The following is a 6,670-nucleotide window of genomic DNA, read 5'->3' as shown; positions in this document are numbered from 1 at the left end:
AGGTGTGTCTGCAACGACCACTGCTGTAATGTTTCACTGAATGAATGCAAACAACAATTGTCTAACCCTTTAATGAGCATAAAAATATTAGGCTGATAGGTCCAGCAGTATGTGAGATTAGCAGTGTACAAACAAACAGACAGACACAGAGATGCACAAGCATGCACGCACGCACACACACTACCGAGCACATAATCTCCTCCGGTGATAATAATAACAAACCATCTACACAAATTTAGATATCAGTCAAAGAACAACTAAAACGATTGACTTTGCTTTAAATAGGAACATGAATGAAGAGAGTGAGGTAAATGAGTTCACTCTACAGACTCCTCACAACCTTCAAATGATCACAGCTGAAGATACGTAACAAGTTCGTCTCCCCTGACAACTGCTTAGAGGAACACAGCTGGGCATCAAAGTCAAGAGCACCCCTCGGGACCAGATTGGGCATTTGTGGATGAAAATGCTACTAGAGAACATGATCTGAACAGGGAAAATGTAAGCAAGCAAGAAGAAATAAGTGGTTGTAGTACTGAGTTTAAAAATGTAAAAACCCGAAAGAGGCTGAGTTAGTTTAATAAGAGATTGGCAGGAGAGCAAAACACTTGGCATCTAATGTTGTATTTGGTCTCCCTTCAAAGTACATGTTGCCCACCATTATGTTTCAGAAATGGTGGTATGTTCAAACAGTGTTCTTTCTTCCTTAAAAGGACACTGGCCGGTTATGTGATGGGAGAGTTTATTTTAGCTTCACTCAGGACTTAATTTGAAATACTTGTCCACATTGTTAACAGAGAGAGGAAACACAGAGAAGCAGCAGCCTTTAATTTCTAGATTGTACAGTGTGCTCGACTGATTTAAGCAGAGACAAACATTTGCTTCAGATTAGTGCTGCGCTGACGCTATCAGCACCGATGTTGGGTGTTCACCGCTACCTCGTATAATTGTGTTGAGATTTTCCAGAAGCTGAATGACTGGAAAGTCTGCAGGAAAGAAGATGCCCCATGTCACCAGCAGCCAAATGCTGGTTTCCTAAATTTGTACACCTTCGCTACCGGACGGAGTGTAAACTGACCCCGTCCGTTGTGTTTTTTTTCCTAGTGACCACATCAGTCGGGTAGATTTTTAAGAACTGGCTCAGCAGTGCCTGGCCATGAATGGGACATTTAGAGGACTGCTGACTGGGACCTCTGTTGTGCCTCACATGTGGTCTGTGACCCTCATTTCAAACAGTGTCGAAAAAAGAAAACAGGATGCGTAAACCATTTGACTCGGCCCATTTCTGTGTGTGACTAAAAGTGAGGCAATGGGGCAAGTCCAGGCGTGTAGAAAAGAAAACAATTCAGTTATGGTCTCCAGTGCCTTCCGCGCTTGATCCATGATCTAACGCTCAGCTCCTGAGTGTCCTGAAATGCAAAGCAAACTTTAAACTCAATCCTTCAAATCCTGTTTCTTTTACGACAAAATGTCCACGCCAGTTTCTCAAAGCCCAAGGTTATGTCTTTAAATGTCTTGTTTTGTCAGTCCAACACTCAAAGATATTCAGTTTACTTGGATATAAAATAAAGAAAAGCAGGACATCTCCACATTTGGATGACTGTAAACAGCATTCTCTGCCATTTTTGCATGAAAAATTGCTTTAACTATTGGTCGATATGTCAAGATAGTTGCAGATTAATCGGTCAACTAATCGATTACGCAACTAATTGTTGCTTCACTTTTGCATAATGAATGTATTGCTTACAAATAAAGGAAAACTGTTACAAATAATCGGAAAAGAAAAACCCAACATTTTCAGGGACAAAGGGTTCTTATTACATCTAAAACTAGAAATTGTACTTATATTATGATATGCTGCAATTATAAACAGTTCCTCCTAATTTAACTTTGTATGTCATCTTTTTATGTAATCATTGTTATGCAAAACTTCAGGGCATTTTCTCACTTTCAAGAACTTTGTAGATAACAGTGAAGATTAGTTCTACTAATGCTTTGTTATATCTGTTTAAAAAAATATGTTATTGTGCATATATTTCTTGATTATCTCCTTTCCCCTCATATCTGTTTTCATGATCAAAATGAAGAAGTCCCCCATGCAATGCAGCTAAAGATACTCTTACACATCTCTAAAACAACACGACCTGGAAAAGTCTTGTTTACACATGCTACCATGTCACCCTTTCACCCTCAGAAAGAAACATAACGTGGCATTAAAAACCATCCATCTATGTCTGGCGTGTGACAGAGAGCCCTTGTGTTTAGCTAATACTCAGATGTAAAAGCCAACACGGAGAAGCAGTCAGTGCTCATGTCCTGACTAGCTGAGTAAAGGAAGCAGTCACCGTGGCTATACCTTAAAAAGACGTGACACTGTTGGAGCAGAACCACTATATGAAACTCGTGGTTTTATTTTTGTGAACTAACTCTATAAAGGAAACTTGTTGGATTAAATTACAAGGCATACATTTTTTTTGCTATTGGGACGGAAGAACGGATATCTAAATATGAACAACAACAGACTCAATGTATTATGCTTGTCAACAGGGTACATCTTTGCCAGGTCAAACCTTGGTACGATGGCAGCTGAATCACACAAAGTGAGATTTGTGCATTGAGTTATGACTTTTTAATTTAGGGTGAAAACAGGTTGAAAATGACTGGACATCAAAAAAGAAAATAAATGTATATATACACTACTTGTATAATGGGATAATTCAGTTGTGGTGTGAACTAAAGCAGAGAACATATATACAGAAATATTCCCAATAACATAATAAGTAACTTGTGCTGATTCTATTAATGTGTGCCTAACAGCCATACCAGTAAATGCATGTGCTCAGCACCAGAGCCTGAGTCTAATTTTACACAATAAGAACTGTCTATTACCTTTATCAATATGCAAAGTCTATTGTAATAACTAATCTAAATCTGCATTTCAGTAATCACAAGATTTCAGTGGACGGAAGTCCTCCCCTCCTCATTCCCACTGCCTTTTGTGGTTGTTAGTATGAATATTTTTGCCATTAACTCCAAGATATTATCTGTAAAACAATACAAATAACAACAACAACAACAAACATTACTATTTAAAAATATTGAAAACCACATTTCAGCCGTTTTGGAGAGGTTGTGGATAGCTTTAGCTATAACTAAATAACTTTCAAATTCAAATTTAAGGAGGTTCACTATAAAAATAATAATGTGTGTGTTTAATAAAAAAAAAGGGTATTCAATGTCTTTTACTTCATGGATATTACTAAATTCAGTGGCTGATGTTAGTTAGTGGTACAAGTCTTATTTACCAGTGTCAGGGGAGAATCCACTCTGATATCTGTCAGTGTCACAGGATTGTTGGGATCCAGGTCCCCTGGCATTCACAGGGAGCTCCAAGTGAGTGATTACCCACAGGCCCCTGGAGACCTCCCTCACATCATGTGACCTCTACCACCTCAGGCCATGTGGAGCACACATGTGTGTCCTATGTGTCAACAACATATCAGTCACCTGCCATGTCCAATTCCAAAAGAGTAATCAGTGAAGAACTCTTATCTGATAAGGTAACTTCTCAATTTTTGAATATGAGGGTAGCTGTATGGACTTTTTTTCCACAGAAGAAGGTTTGACTTATCAGACAAATCAAAGGTGTAATCAATACCATTAACAATGCCTGTTTTCCCAGTAAGCCATGTCAATGGTCCAGCATGCACATAACTTGGGCCCAGGCACTGGCAGCCATAATGATGTTATTAATCTGCCATGGCATCTAAAAATGTCTGCTGTGGCTTGTGCATAGTTGATGACAACTTCACCTTAAATACCACGTGTTAAGCTTTCTACTGCAATGTCAGTGATTCATACTTACTTAACCATGCCCAAACCCTTTCCCATTAGGTTGCAAAGCCTACTGAGGACACAACGATTGCTGAATAGGAGAATCTGTGTTTATCCTAATACATTCTGCTTGAATGCTCAGGTTTGGAGATCAAGCATCTTAAGTTTTACTCCAAAAAACAGCCACATTTCTTTCATTCCCTGGAATTTTATTGAATGCTTTTATTTCTGCCCTTCAGAATATTAAAATAGCAAGCCGAAGACTAAAAAAAGAACGAGCTGTATTCCCCTTCGTTTGAATTCATCATCAGAGACCCACAAAGTGTTCCTCCAGGGTCAGCAAAACACACTGCCAATTAACTGGATGAAACAGGAGTCCGTGACTTTTGACCTCGCTTTCTATTAAAGATGCATTTCCCTTATGGCCGTCGGCGGGGTCAGACGTCTGTGACTAATAGAGTCAGCTGTGAGAGGCTTGTCAGAGCTCATCAGTCCTGTTCCCTCGGCAATCTACAACACTGCCACCATGTCGTGTGCGTGGATTGTAGGAGATATGCTATGACGTGAAAGCAGCTCACACACTATCACTGGCCCAGATGTGCTCGGGGATAAAGTCTCAGTCTGATGGCATTTGCTGAGCGATTTAAGTCAGGGGAGGTGACAACTTCAATCAAGTCATTCAGTCAATAGAATTTACACCTGATGACTTTCCTTTTAAAAATTGTTGATTGTTGCAATAGAATTTAAATGTTGAACCTTCTAGTAGTTTCAATACATACATGTATAGTGCTCTACTTCGCCTGTGGTTTCTCTGTTTGGTAAAATTGCTGTGTACTGTACAGTTTCGTATGTGATTTATTGCAGGATGTGTAATGTATAGTGCATTATAGAGTTCAGAGTAAAAACCTTTCATCTTGGTGTGGTAACATGGAGTGGTTAAACGTTAGACGTAATGAGGAGATGAAGGCTGCAATGAGAGACATCTCTCAAATGATTCAACCTACAGTATATTTAACGTGGAGCTCTCCTCTGTTGGGCTGCGTAAATGATTTCCTGACCCAGGATTTATACTACACTAAAGTCAAGGACCTTACATTCCCAGCAACAACAGCCGCTTCCCCGAAAACCGCTCCTGCAGCACCCTATAATTATCAAAACATAACATGCACTCGTCAATTTGGCCTTTCCCTCCATATACTGTGAACCAATTAGGGATGCTGGAGATGTCATCTCCATGGAGCTGTTATATTTTCCTCATCAGCCAGTGCTCCAAGACCCAGCACTGTTATAAATAACCTCAAGTTGCGATCGATTCCCAGACCGCATGTCGAAATTTATAGTCATTTGCCCGTTACAGGAGATGGATGGTTGCAAATGTGAAGGCTCTGTAAAGGCTGTAGTGAATCTTCTAAGATTTCCCTCTTGTAGGTGCAACAATGTAACTTGTAGGAAAATAGGACGGGAGTGTAACAAATCATTTTCTAGATCACTTCTACTTTTTATCAGGCATAGATGCAGCCCAGTTGCCTGGAAAAATGTTGGCTTTGTACATTTATGCAAACCATGGATGTCTTGAATATGGACGTTTTTGCATTCGGTCAGAGCAAGTGACGTAGTAAAGCGAGCGGTGCGTAAAGTTTCGAACTGATTATGTTTTGTTTGAGGAAAGAAAAGTTTCTTTACCCGTGCTTTATTGATCTTAAAATGTCTAGTTGGCAATATTAGCATTCTACATACAGGCACAGCTAACTATGCACTTGCAGCAAGCTGTGACCCATGGTTGTATTGGGGGCATGCTTACAGCACTTCCAAGTCACTTCAGGGAAAACACTTGGAGATTAGATACAAAGACATACAAATGTCACAATATCCCTCGATTGTTAGTGTGTGAATTGAAATGTCAGTTTTCTTTGAAGGTAAATTTAGATTCATATTTTTGGAGGTAGTGCATAACGCATATTTAGCAACAGAGTCTAGGAACAGTTTGCAGTGATGGGAAATGACAGAGATAAGTGGAAACTGCAAGACCATAAAGTTCTGGTGGCTGAGATTTGAGACAGGGCCAGAATGGGTTTTTTAACTCTTGGGAATAGACAAGTATGACAGATGGAGTTTATTCTCGATATTCTGCAAAACAAGCAGAAAGAAAGCAAGTGAGCAAACTTGAATCTAAAGGGGATGGCCCTCTTATGTCCATTTGCAAGTTCCCTATCAGAAATCACTGACTAGTCTTATGACAACAACTGTATGTGATATAATACCGTCACAGCCTCCTTTCCAACTTTCTTTTTAGCAAAATGATTTATTCTTGAAATAATATTCTTATATTCTTGATCTGAGCAACACTTTTCTATATCTATCATTCATTTTGCAATACAGCAAAACCAATAAATGTATATTATTTGATTTCCAAATTGAGATCTGTTGGATCTGTTGTAGCAATATCATCTTCGAGTTTACTGGAACATTCACGGAAAAAATGTTCATGAGTTTATTGATCACCTCCCCCCAGGATTTCTTAATTTTGTCACACTCCCAAATGTAGTGTATACATGTTTTTTGAGCACACACTGGAATACTCTGTTCAGTTTAAATCATATATTGTTCATGTCTGTAAGGAAACTTCAACATCTTTCATTGAAAAATAAATGTCAGGGACAACTCTTACACCTATGAAGCCTTGTGTTGAGTTTGGATTTATTGTATCAACTGATGTGTATAGAGGTGTAGAAGGCTCTGTCTTTCTGGCTAGTTGGATATGCAGAGGAAAGGTGAAACCTGTAATTTATTAGAGGGTAGCCTTGTGATTTGAGTCTTTGTAGGAGGAGATGTTGGA

This window comes from Anarhichas minor, unplaced genomic scaffold (genome assembly GCF_050575085.1).
Source record: "Anarhichas minor isolate MPS153535 unplaced genomic scaffold, ASM5057508v1 ptg000028l, whole genome shotgun sequence".
NCBI classification, from domain to species: Eukaryota; Metazoa; Chordata; class Actinopteri; order Perciformes; family Anarhichadidae; genus Anarhichas; species Anarhichas minor.
The sequence above is the reverse complement of the archived record's forward strand: the minus strand, read 5'-3'. Positions refer to the sequence as shown.